The 13,284-nt window shown below is 36.0% G+C and overlaps 1 long non-coding RNA gene and 5 other non-coding genes across 6 annotated transcripts in view; all 6 read right to left on the minus strand.

Annotated features, from left to right (window-relative positions):
• Nucleotides 1-596: 596 nt before the first annotated feature.
• On the minus strand, nt 597-674 carry LOC144245617 (small nucleolar RNA SNORD113/SNORD114 family). Its single transcript, XR_013339340.1, has one exon. It is a non-coding gene; the product is annotated as a small nucleolar RNA SNORD113/SNORD114 family (small nucleolar RNA).
• Nucleotides 675-819: 145 nt separating this feature from the next.
• The window catches only part of LOC144245556 (uncharacterized), a 25,129-nt gene continuing 12,664 nt past the window's right edge, over nt 820-13,284 (minus strand). The window contains exons 10-18 of the long non-coding RNA XR_013339298.1: nt 12,062-12,144; nt 11,828-11,968; nt 10,923-11,006; nt 9,980-10,049; nt 9,004-9,088; nt 7,980-8,068; nt 2,978-3,050; nt 2,086-2,188; nt 820-898 (exon numbers count right to left, since the gene is read on the minus strand). This is a non-coding gene — a long non-coding RNA (uncharacterized LOC144245556). The remainder of the gene's footprint in view (nt 899-2,085; nt 2,189-2,977; nt 3,051-7,979; nt 8,069-9,003; nt 9,089-9,979; nt 10,050-10,922; nt 11,007-11,827; nt 11,969-12,061; nt 12,145-13,284) is intronic.
• On the minus strand, nt 8,552-8,623 carry LOC144245605 (small nucleolar RNA SNORD113/SNORD114 family). Its single transcript, XR_013339330.1, has one exon. It is a non-coding gene; the product is annotated as a small nucleolar RNA SNORD113/SNORD114 family (small nucleolar RNA).
• On the minus strand, nt 10,504-10,577 carry LOC144245634 (small nucleolar RNA SNORD113/SNORD114 family). The gene has a single exon (XR_013339354.1). It is a non-coding gene; the product is annotated as a small nucleolar RNA SNORD113/SNORD114 family (small nucleolar RNA).
• On the minus strand, nt 11,470-11,544 carry LOC144245603 (small nucleolar RNA SNORD113/SNORD114 family). Its single transcript, XR_013339328.1, has one exon. It is a non-coding gene; the product is annotated as a small nucleolar RNA SNORD113/SNORD114 family (small nucleolar RNA).
• Nucleotides 12,634-12,708, minus strand: LOC144245638 (small nucleolar RNA SNORD113/SNORD114 family). The gene has a single exon (XR_013339359.1). It is a non-coding gene; the product is annotated as a small nucleolar RNA SNORD113/SNORD114 family (small nucleolar RNA).

Here is a 13,284-nt window from a genome sequence, read left to right on the forward strand (position 1 = left end):
CCCATTGGTTATTACTCACATTGTCGTTCATGTTCCTAAGACACAGATGCAGGCACACGGCTCCTAAACCTGAAGACGCCTGAATGAGCTTGAGCGCATCTGTTCTGAGGAGTACAGAGCAGAGAGGATAACAAATTATGGCCTCATCGTCACTGATCCTCGCCTCTGCGTTTCACTTCTCAGTGATCGAGGCAATCCTTCACTAAGAGTCTACTGTACTGATTTCATTTACTCTTAAGAAAATGAACAACTTATACCTTGTCCCTGACCCAGAAAATGAACATTGACTATTATTTACTTTGTCTAGATCATCCTTAGCCAAAGGTTTAACAGTCATGTAGCCATTTATTCCTCTTTGAATTTCACTCTTTTCAAATGTATTAATACTATTTCTTGCCTTACCACATATTTTTATAGTGAGAGCATACTTTGCTTAATTATCTACTTTATCTACTTATCGACTTATTGGTTATTTCATTCCTCCAATTATAATTACGGAATGAAAATGCACGAACAAACACAGGAATCAAAAATAAGATCTTTGCATGGTCCTGACTTCTGTCTACAGCATCTTTTCAAACAAAGAGAATGTCCTGTTGGACCTCAGAGTTTCAGACACATATTATTCACCATCATCCATGACTCATACGCCACCAGCCGTCATCATTGGTCCAGGATGGGCACGCTTTCTCTTTGTTCACTTCTAAATTGTTTATTAAGTCATTAATTCACATTAACTTCACATTAACAATACAGTGAATATTCTTTAACAAACCACCAAAACCCACACAAAAATGTTGACTATTACTCACATTGGTCTCCACTCTCCTAATGCATAAATGCAACCGCAGAGCTCATGGCCATGGAAGATGCTTACATCACCCTAAGTGCATCCATTCTGAGGAGTACAGAGCAGAGAAGTCGCTATAGAAACTTAAGCCCTTATCTACACTTACCCTTCCTTTCCACATTTCATTTACTCAATTTTTATGGGTATGTTAATTTTTCATTATATATATATTTTTCCTACTAACAAAGGGAACAACCTTGAACTTGGAACTGATCCAGAATTTAAAAATTGATTTTTAATTACCTGTTCTACATAATCTTTAGCCAAAGAAGTAATACCCTTGATCCACTTCTTTCCTTTTTTAAAATTTTTTTATTTGAGAGAGAGAGAGAGAGAGAGTGTGTGTGTGTGTGTGTATGTGTGCGCGCGCGCGCGTGCGCATGGGTAGGAAAGAGGGGCAGAGACAGAGAAAGAGAGAGAGAGAGAGAGAGAGAGAGAGAGAAAGAGAGAATCTTAAGCTGGCTTCAGGCTCAGCGCAGAGCCCCACATGAGGCTTCATCTCACAGCAACTGTAACCTGAGCTGAAATCAAGAGTTGGATGCTCAACTGATGAGCCACCCAGGTGCCTCAATCCATTCATTTCTTAATGGGCATCAGTATTTTTAATTTTTATTAATAATATGTCCTACCTCCCAAAATATGTTCATAACTGGCCAGTGTTTCAGTCTCTGTATTTCTTAAATGGTTCTAACACTGATCCACTGATGACAATAAATTTAAGTCTTTAAATCCAAAATAAGAACATGACCTTTATATATTTATCACATCTGTCCATAAGGTCATTTCCAAAACAGGGATTGAACTAATTATGTTTTGTGTTGGATCTCAGGATTTAGATACTTATTTTTATCATCCATGACAATATACCACCAGCCATCATCCCTCATCCATGTTTGGGTTTCTTTTCTTTTCTTTTTTTTTAATTTGTGTCTATATTTGTTATCAGTTGAATCATTAATCATCTGACAATAATAAAAAATTGATGACTTACAAAAAAGATCTCAAGAGCAAGATGCTTGAATGTCCCTACCATCTGTCTATATCGCCATTTCCCACATGGACTACATCTCTTCTGTTAATCAATCTCAGTGTTGCACATTATCAATCAACTTGCTTTATGTCATATTTGCTATTGGACAATTGTTAACATTTTTACGAATTTAATAATTTTTAATACTACACAAACACTTAAACAAATGACCTGAATGAAAACAAGATCTTTGACTGTTACTCACCTTAGTGTCGGCCTGATACAGAATAATAACGGGATGAAATGATATGTGATAATCTCGATCACACGGAAACAGAAATCAGCTCCAGCATCCCTTCTGAAGAGTACTGAGCAAAGAAGGTGATAAAAAGATTGAGACATTCCTCTCTACTGATCCACCATTCATATACAAAGTCATTTAGTTTTTGATTAATTTATAATAACATTTATTTATTTTTCTGTTAATACTAATCAGACGTAAAACTTATACATGATCAGCAACCTCTGGATATCACGGCAGATAATAAAATATTGAGACAGTCTTCCCATTAATACATACTTTTCTGATTCATCTTCTTAGTCTCTTGGGTATGTATTATTTTACAGTGGCATTTCCTTCTTTTTGTCTTTGTAAATGAACCACTTGAACCCACCACTAACTCAAAGCAAGAACACTATTACATATCATCATCTGTATTCTCCTTACCCAACAATGTAACCCCCTTGTCTGTTTATCAGTGAACTTGACTAGTTCCAAGCTATATTAATAGTAATTCTTGCCTCACCACGTATCTTCATAGTTGGGTATGATTCACCCTTTTCATCTTTATGCATTGACATATTTGTTTCTCTCATTTATTTATTGTAATAAAAGCAAAATCCTTAAAGCACCAAAGGCTCAGAACATGATCCTTGACTATGACTGAAATCTGTGTAACAGCTCACTCCCACAGATACAAACACTTCAATCCCTTTTTGCAATGGACCTCAGTGCGTCGTAGAAGTTTTGATCATAAAATATAGATCAGAATGCATTCCATTCACATCATTGGTCCATGGTTTGCCTTTTTCATGTAATTTGCATATTTTGTGACTATACCACTTCCACCAGAACTAAAACACTGATTACTACTTACATCTCCTATGTGCTTTGTCCTCATCACTAAAGTAGTTGATGACTCTATCAGTTAAAGAGGGTTTAGGGAGATGCTGAAATAGAAATTTAAAGATTTATGAAAATGAGTGACGTGGATTTGATCTATTTTTAAAATCATCCCAAGTTGGGGAGGTGGGTGGGGGGTGGGGGAAATAGGAGGTGGAAATTAAGGAGAATGCTTGTTGTGATGAGCTCAGGATGATGTATGCAGGTGCTGAATCACTGAACTGTATGCCTGTTAACTTAGTTGGAATTTAAATAACTTAAAAAAAATAAAATGAAATCATCCCCAGGTAATATCAAAGCAAATTAATCATAAACTTTAGGGGCACCTGGGTGGCTTAGTTGGTTAACTATCTGACTCTTGATTTCAGATCAGGTTATGATCTCATGGTTCATGAGATCAAGTCCTGTGTTAGGCTCTGTGCTGACAGCATGGAGCCTCCTTAGGATTCTCTCTCTCTCTCTCTCTCTCTCTCTCTGTCCCTCCCCTGCTCATTCTCTCTCTCTCTCCCCCTCTCTCACTCTCTCTCTCTCTGTGTCTCTCAAAATAAATAAGTAAAGATTTTTTAAAAAATTAATCATAAATTTTGGTTCCTCATCATTAGTACAGGACTGTCTTTTTTTAGTTTATTCATGTGTATAGCCATTTATTCATTTTAAATATATATTCCTAAACATACAGATCTGGGTCTACGCAAAATGTATAATCTGTGCAGGTGCATCCATTGTGGAGAGCAAAAAGATGATATTAAAAGAATTTTCTCCATTGGATCATGCTTTCTCCTTTCATTTACTTACAGTTTCAGGTATTTATTAATTAATGTATCTATTACTTTGCTCCTTTCTTTGCTTCATTGTATTCATTATTATTATTACTATTTTATTATTATTCAGTTTCAAGTGTAGAATCGAGTGATTCAGCGCCTCCATACAACACTGGTGCTCATCACAGGAGCACTCCTTAATCCCCATCACCTATTTCAACCATCCCCCCACCTCCTCCCTGGTAAACCCCTTGTGTTCTCTGTAGCTAAGAGTCCGTTTCTTGGTTTTCCTCTCTTTTCTTTCCTTATTAAAATAAACAACCCGGTATTCAGTGCTAATCCAAAGCAAGGGCAGACGTATTACATACATCTAAATTACATACATGTAAATACATATGTATTTACATAAGTATTTACATACATAAAACAGTGATTCTCAAAATGTTGTTTTTAAATGAGGCATTATGGGACAGGGAACATATTTGCAATGCAGGTTCTTCGACCCTGCTAGAATCCTGCCAAAGCAGACATGCTGAGGGTGGGACTGGAAGTCTCTAATTTAACGAGTCTTGCAGGTGATTTTGGTGCTCACTCAAGTGTTAGAACCACTGCTCTATAGTACACTAACCCAGAGGGGTAACACCTTTAACCTACTGATTGCTTACCATATTGCCATGTTTCCCAATTGTGTAAACAAAAATTTCAACCTTACATTTTGTTCTTAATTGGCCCAGCATTAATTACTCTCTTCATCTATCGACCTACATATTATCATCTATCTACCTATCTACCTACCTATCAATCATCTACTGATTTTGTTCATTTATTCCCTTAGAATAATGCAATACATCCCCAGGGTTCCATAAATAAATTCTTCCAAATTACTGATCTCTAGCTATAGACTTATTCTCACAGATGTAAGGTACCAAATCTCCTTTTGAAATGAACTTCAGGAATGCAGAAGTGAATTAATCACAAGACACTTTCAGAATGCATTCCATTTACAAGCTGGTCCGAGGGTTGTGGGTTATCATTAAGCTGATTAACAGAATGCATTCCATTTACATCATCGGTCCTTGCTTGGCTCTTTGTTTTTTTCAACTTTTCATTTAAATTCTAATTAATTAACATATAGTGTAATATTGGTTTCAGGAGTAGAATTTACTGACTCATCACTTACATGTAACACCCAATGCTCATCACAAGTGCTTTCATTAATACCCATCATCCACTTAGCCCCACCTCTATCGACCCCCCCCTCCAGCAACCCTCAGTTTGTTCTCTAGAGATAAGAGTATGTCATACAGTTTGCCTCTCTCTTTTTCCCCCCATGCTCATCTCTTTCACTTCGAAAATTCCACATGAGTGAAATTATATGGCATTTGTCTTTCTCTGAATGACCCATTTCACTTAGCTTAGTACACTCTAGATCCATCCATGTTGTTGCAAATTTTCATGCTTTTTTATGACCAAGTAATATTCCTTTGTGGTGTGTGGTGTGTGTGTGTGTGTGTGTGTGTGCGTGCGCTTCCTTATCCGTTCACCACTTGATGGAAATTTGGGCTTTTTATATAATTTGACTATTGTTGATAACACTGCTTTAAACATCAGGTACATCTGCTCCTTCAAATCAGTACTTTTGTTTCCTTTGGGTAAATACCTAGTAGTACAACTGCTAGATCGTAGGGTAGTTATATTTTTAGTTTTTTGGAGAACCTCCATACCTTTTAATTTAACTTGTATATTCTTTAAAGATAGAAGTACAACAAAGAACCCGCTATCCACTCCGCATACAAAGACTGTACGATTTTAAAAAAAAGGGGGGGGCCGCCTGGGTGGCTTAGTCGGTTAAGCGTCCGACTTTCGCTTAGGTCATAATGTCGCGGTTCGTGGGTTCTAGCCCTGCATCGGGCTCTTTGCTGACTGCAGCCCACAGCCTGGAGCCTGTTTCAATCTGTGACTCCCTCTCTCTCTGACCCTCCCCTGCTCACACTCTCTCTCTCTCTCTCCTAGAAATAAATAAAAAACATTAAAAAAAAAAGACTGTACGTTACATCTTTCTAAGAGTTGCTTCACTGAATTAACAACTTCGATCTTTTCCACAGAAGAATGTTTATACACTGTTGTGCAAACCTAAGATGGAATTATAAATATTTATGAATGTGAATGTAAAATCCTCAAACCTTTAAAAAAAATTGTATCAATACAGGAGTGCTGATGCCTAGGGGCACATGTACTCCAATGTTTATAAGCAGCACTCTCAACAATAGCCAAATCATGGAAATAGCCTAAATGTCCATCAACTGATGAATGGATCAAGATGATGTGGTTTATACATACAATGGGATACTTACTGGTAATGAGAAAAAAAATGAAATCTGGCCATTTGCAACAATGTCGATGGAACTCGAAGGTATTATGCTAAGTGAAATAAGTCAGGCAGAGAAAGAGAGATACCATATGTTTTCATCCATATATAGAACAGCAGGACCTTAACAGAGGACTATAGGGGAGGGGAAGGGGAGAAAAATCAGCTAAGGAGAGAGAGGGAGGCAAACCATAAAAGACGCTTAAATACAGAGAACAAACTGAAGATTGATGGGGGGTGGGAGAGAGGGGAAAATGGGTGATGGGCATGGAGGAGGGCATTTGTTGGGCTGAGCACTGGGTGTTATATGGAAACCAACTTGACAATAAGCTATGTTTTAAAAAAAGGAAAATTTAGAAAAGTGTATCAATAGATTTAATATACATTCATTCACTCTTTAATTCATAAAAAATTGACAAAACTATTCACTGTTAAAAAAATGAAAACTGTTTAAGTTCCCAGAAACCCAGAATAGAAGTGCTATTGTGTGTTATCTGTACAGCTCCCCTGACCCAACCTGGAGCTGAGACTTCTTTCTTAGAAGGGACATGGACTATGTCTCATCACGTGCTCACCGCAGGCCATGTAATGATAAAATGTGTACTGCTGTATACAAACTCAAGATGATAACACTAATTAATAATAACTGTGTCCAGCTGCTTGCTCTCATGAATGACAAAGGACTACATACCGTTTTTCCAATTTTACTGAGAAATTATGGATAAGTATAGTTGTATATATTTAAAGTGTACCATGTGACTTTTGATTCACATGTACATTGTGGAATGATCACCAATGGAACACAGTGAAGCCAATCAGATTGATCATAACTGGTTATATGATTCAGTTTTATCACTGGTTCATGCTTGACCCTCTTTGATATAGTGAGTTGATTACATTATATAAACTTTTTCCCTATTTCTCAATTTAAAAAAAAGCACCTGCAACCCAAAGACAGCACAAGCACAGAACATGAAGATCAACAATTACACACTTCTGTCCCCATGTACCTACTGATGAGGTACAAACACATAAATTTTTGATGGGCTTCCATTCCTTAGAAACGGATTGGCAATGATGTTACCTTCATTACATATGCTATAGTTATTGCCTATTTGGCCCTATTTTTCATTCATTCATTCATACATTTTCAGTTATTTTTGCATTGGTTAATTTTTAATAAGCAATCAATATTTGTGAAACTCAAAAGCCCAAAAATAATAGTAGATATCTCTAACAACTGCTTATAGGACTGTTTATAACAGAAGCAATAGACTAGATTTCTTTCTACATTGGATTTGCATTGGATCACGAAGTTGTAGATCAGCCTTTGGCATCCTTGCCTCATATGCTACTAGTCCTCAGAATTGGTTCAGATTTCACTCTCCTTTTTTCACTAGATTATAATTTTGTTAGAGATTAATTCATTAATTCACTAACAATAAAAAAATACTTATGAGATTATTAAAAGTAGCTTTAATGTCCCTGACATCAGGACATAAAATCATTTTACAGGGCAAATAGTCTAGATCTACTTTACTAAATGACCTCAGTATTGAGTATGGATTTAGCCAACATGCTCATTTCAAACTCTTTATCATTAGTGCATGGTTGGCATGAACTAATGTGCTGCAACATCTGTCTATATAGAATGATTTCTCTCAGCAATTCACTTCTTTCATTGACTGACCTCAATGTTTTTTGTAAATGGATTAATAAACACAATGCTTCATGTTAATTGCATTTGGGGGCAATGGTTGGCATTCGCTGATTATATTTCACATTTTTTAACACTACAGTGAATACCCTAAACACACCACCCAAACTGACACCACATTGACTCTTACTTCTATTGATTTCCATTCTCTAACACCTAGATTCAGCCATAGAGCTTGTGATCGTGGAAGATGCTTAAATCAACTTGAGTGCCTCCAACCTGAGAAGAAGAGAGCAGATGATAACACAAAGCTAGACACCTGGTTTCCGCTGGTCTTTGCATTCCATCGTTCATCTAGTTGGTCATTTCAGGAATTTGCAATTGGGAGAAATGGTTACTTAATTTTTCCTAATAAATGAACTATAATGCCCTTGCCACTGACACAGATTATGAACACTGCCAATTACTTTCTAACACTACAGTATATAATCATTAGCCAAAGAGGCAACATGTCTATACATATACTTCTTGGTGGATGGGAGTGTGTTTTCAATACACATTAATAGTATTGTCTTACTACATCTTTTTACAATTGGACAATGCTTCATGATATTAATCTTTATTTATACATTATTATCTCATTGATCTGATTATAAAAATAAAGGATGCATGAACATAAAGCCAAACCATGATCCTTCTATATTTATGATATCTGTCTATAGGATCACTTCACACAGGGCACTGGACTAGATTGCTTTTCTGTTGGACCTCAGAGTTCCAGACACGTATTCATCATACACAACTCATAAGCCACCAGTGGTCATCATCGATCCATTACTGTCCCTCTTTTCCTTCATTCAGTTCTACATTATTTATCGACTAATTCCTTAATTTACTAATAATAATTTTAAGACCCTCTTATTCACAAAAACACAAGAAGAGCCTTAGTATCTCTAATCCATCTATAGGAATATTCTCACTCTCCTATAGGATACAAATAGGGTCAAGGTATCCCTCTCATTAATTACAATGTTTTCCATATAAGCATTAATCAATACAATCAACCCCTATTCATCAATATAATCAATTCCATAGTTGCCCCTACTTGATTTATGATTTATACTTTTTAATGATATAGTGAACACCGTTAAAAAAAAAAAAAAAGAAAAGAAAGGAAGAACACTAGAAAGACAAATACTTCGGCCACTACTCACATTGGTCTCTATGCTCCTAACTCACGAATGCAATCAGAGAGCATGTAACCATGGAAACACTTGTATCAGCTTGAGTGCTTCCATTCTGAGGAGTACAGAGCAGAGCAGATGATAAAGGAAATTAGGACTTTATCTCATTGCCTCTTGGTAACCACATTTACTTAGTCATTCAGGTACCTATAAAATTTTCATGATGTAGATTTTTGTTCTCTTAACAGAGAAAACAAACTTGAGACTAACGCAGTAAATAAAATTGACTCTTACTTATCAGAATTTATATGATACTTAGGCAAAGAGGCAACACCCTTGATTCATTTATTTCCTAGGAGGCATCAATGTCTTTTTCTATTTTTGTTAGTAAAATTTCTTGCCTCACCCAACGTGGACAATATTTAATATTCTTCTTTCTCTATATTTATTTGTTTAAAGGTCCTATCATTGATCTATTAGCAATAATAAAACCTAAATCTATGAACCCAAATAAGAACATGATTTTTGTATATTTCTGACATCTGCTTATAGTATCATTTCCAAGAGAAGGATTCAACTATGTTTTGTGTTGGACCTGGGAGCTCCGGACATACATTCTTCCAATTAACATGCCACCAGTTATGATCACTGGTCTATACTTGAGTCTCTTTTTCTTCTTTCATTTCTACATTTATATTGAATAGATTATTAATTCATTGATAACAAGATAATTAATATATGATTTCCAAAGCAAAGAAAAAGGTATTTGAATATCCTGATCAGAGTCCATAGAATCATTTCCCACGTGGGCTATATCTCTTTGATTAATTAACTGTAAGGTTGATTGGTTAACATATTCCATTATGGATGAATTAACATAATATTTCCTATTATATTTATATGTGGACATAGCTAATTTTTATTACATTTATTCCATTTTAATACTAGCATAAATAACTTTAAGCAAATGACCCAAACGATGACTAGAACTTTGACGATTACTTACCTTGGCCTTTTGACAATCTTGACCATGACAGAAGCTGAAATCTCCTTGGTGCATCAGTTCTGAAGAGTACCTAGCAGAGAAAATGATAAAAGGACTGAGACATTCTTTTTATTGATTCATTATTTCTAGCCCTCATCTACATGGTCATTTAGGTATTTATTGACTAATGGTAACATTTAGGTTATTTTCTACTTAATAAATTACACACCAAAGTTCTAAGTGACTCAGGGCAGTAATGATTACTTATCATAGTCTATATGAGCCTTAGTAAAAGATGCCATACACTTAATCCATTTAATACCAATTTCAATTCATGTTATTTTCCATACTATCCATTTTAAGAATGAACAATACTAGAGCCTCTTCCTCCTCTCCTTATTTTAATTTATACATTTGCTTATTCTTCCATAATAAGATTTTGTGAAATTCATGAACACAAAAGCCAAGAACGAGAGCTCTGTATAATCCTAACAGGTGGCTCCTGAACCACTTCAAACAGAAGGAGTGGACGCACTTTCGTTGTGTTGGACTTCACGTTCCAGAAACACAGTATTCATTATGTATGACTCATATGCCACCAGTGGTCGTCACTGGTCCAGCCTTGACTCTCCCTTTCTTTTCCTTCTGTCTTTATCTATTTATTGATCAATCAATTCACTGATAATAATAATAAAATAAATGTCTATCAATCACAAATACTCAAGGACAAGATCCTTGATATCCCTACTATCTACCCATAGAATCATTTGCCTCACTGAATATGCCTCTTTCATTAATGATCTTTACTGATACAAATACGTATTAATCAATATAACATTCCATATCAAGTCCGTGTTGATCCTTGGAGCACTGGCGAGGCTTCCTTGAATATACTTAATACTATTTTACAATGTGACAATAAATAAACAACCCAGACCGAGAGATGAATTTGACTGTTCCTCACACTGGTCTACGTGCACCAAACATAAGAACCACCGACGGAGCTCCTGTTCACAGCCAAGTGCTTCAACAGTTCGCGCGTGTCCACCTGCAGAATAAAAAGCAGAGCAGATGAAAACAAGATTGAGAGACACTCTATTGATGTGACTATTTTACCTTCATTTAGTCGGTCCTTAGGAATATAGTACATTAGGGTCATCTTTATTAATTAGTAAGTTAACTTTCTATTAATTAAGTTATTAACAAATTAATAAATTTGACTGTTATTTACTATCTATAGCATTATTAACCAAAGAGGTAAGACACTGGAAACATTTACGTCTTAATAAACTTCAGTATTCTCAATAAATGTTCCTAACTTTTACTAAGAATAGACACACTTCACCCTTTTAATCTTATTCATACTTGTATATTGATCCCACTTTGAGCCATGTGTTACAGTAGAATCAAAAGTCATGAAAATAAACCAATAAAAGGGCCCTTTTCCCACCCCTCACATCTTACATAAGACCACTTCAAACAGAGGCAATAGACTTTATTTCCTTTTTTAATTGGACCTCAGAGTTTCAGACACATAGTATTCATCATCTGTGACTCATATGCCACCAGCTATCATCATTGGTCCAGATCTGGCCCTCTTTTTCTTCATTCTCATGTATCTAACTTCACTAATTCCTTAATCCATTCATGATAATTTTTAAAACCCTGTGATTCACAAAAATGCAATAATAAGAGCAGTGAATATTCCACATCTGCCTATAGGATCACCATCATCAATACTTCACATAGGCATTAGCAAATATTATATCCCATATTTATTGGTTCCCATGTTTACTGTTTTAAATAATATTTCACACTTTTAATAGTACATTGAATATCTTTCTTAAAAAAAAATACTGCTTTGGGCACCTGGGTGGCTGACTTCAGCTTCGGTTCTGATTTCACAGTTCGTGGGTTCGAGCCCCACATCGGGCTCTGTGCTGACAGCTTGGAGCCTGGAGCCTGCTTCCAATTCTGTGTCTCCCTCTCTGGTTCATGCTCTGTCTCTCTCTCAAAAATAAGTAAACATTAAAAAATATTTTAATAAATAAATAAAAATAAAAAATTGCTTAACCAAATACAAGAACTTTAACCTTTACTCACAGTCATCTCCACGCGCCAAACACACAGGAAATCATGGAACTTTTGACCATGGAAAACGCTCAATCAGCTGGAATGTGTTGATTCTGAGGAGTGTTACCCAGAGCAGATAATCAAAAATTGAAACTTCTCTACTAGTCTTGTTTTCCTCATTTCATTTTTCCAGCTATCTGTTTATTATTTTTTCACAACATATATACATACGAAAATACAAACATATATATCACAAAATTAACATTCTGCAACCCGAGAATGACCCAGGCTTGCAAAATTGAACATTGCTTCACAGTGTCCGCATCTACATGATCCTCAGAAAAAGAGATAACACCTTTGGTCCATGTATTTCTCAACTTGCATGAGGTTCTTCAGTTTACATTAACAGGATTTCTTGCCTCACCAAATATATTTATACTTATAGATTTATAGATTTGTATTGGTTCTGTCATTGCTCATTTTATGTTAATGCTATAGAAATCCATTAATCCAAAATGACAAGAACCATATTGTTGTATATTCCTAACATTGAGCCATAGGATAATTTGAAAAAGAAGAAATAGACTAGATTTCCCTTTCTGTTGGACCTCACACTTCCAGACACGTAGCATTCATTGGGTAGGGCTCCTACGACACCAGCTGTCATCACTGGCCCAGGACTGGCCCACTTCTTCCTTCTCACCTCCATTTGTTCCAACATTAATTCACCAATCTATCAATAGTCATTAAGTACATAACTATGAATCTCAAAAAGCAAGGACAAAAGCCTTCAGTATTTCTATGATTTTTCTTTAGAATCATTGCCTAATTAAATATACTTCTTTAGATGTAGTTTATCTATACAGTGGAATATTACATGGCAATGAGAAAGAATGAAATCTGGCCATGTGTAGCAACATGGGTGGACCTTGAGGGTGTTATGCTGAGCGAAATAAGTCAGGCAGAAAAGGACAAATATTATATGTTTGCACGTATAGGAGGATTAGGAGGAACTTAACGAAGGACCGTGGGGGAGGAGAAGGGGAAAAAATAGTGGGGGAGAGGGAGGGAGGCAAACCATCAGAGACTCTTGAATGCTGAGAATAAACTGAGGGCTCGTGGGTGTGTCGGGGGGAGGAGGAAGATGGGCATGGAGGAGGGCACTTGTGGGGATGAGCCCTGGGTGTTATATGGAAACCAACTTGACAATAAACTATCTGTCACAAAAAAAAAAAAAAAAAAATGAAAACATG

Source organism: Crocuta crocuta, unplaced genomic scaffold, assembly GCF_008692635.1.
Source record: "Crocuta crocuta isolate KB4526 unplaced genomic scaffold, BGI_CrCroc_1.0 scaffold299, whole genome shotgun sequence".
NCBI lineage: Eukaryota > Metazoa > Chordata > Mammalia > Carnivora > Hyaenidae > Crocuta > Crocuta crocuta.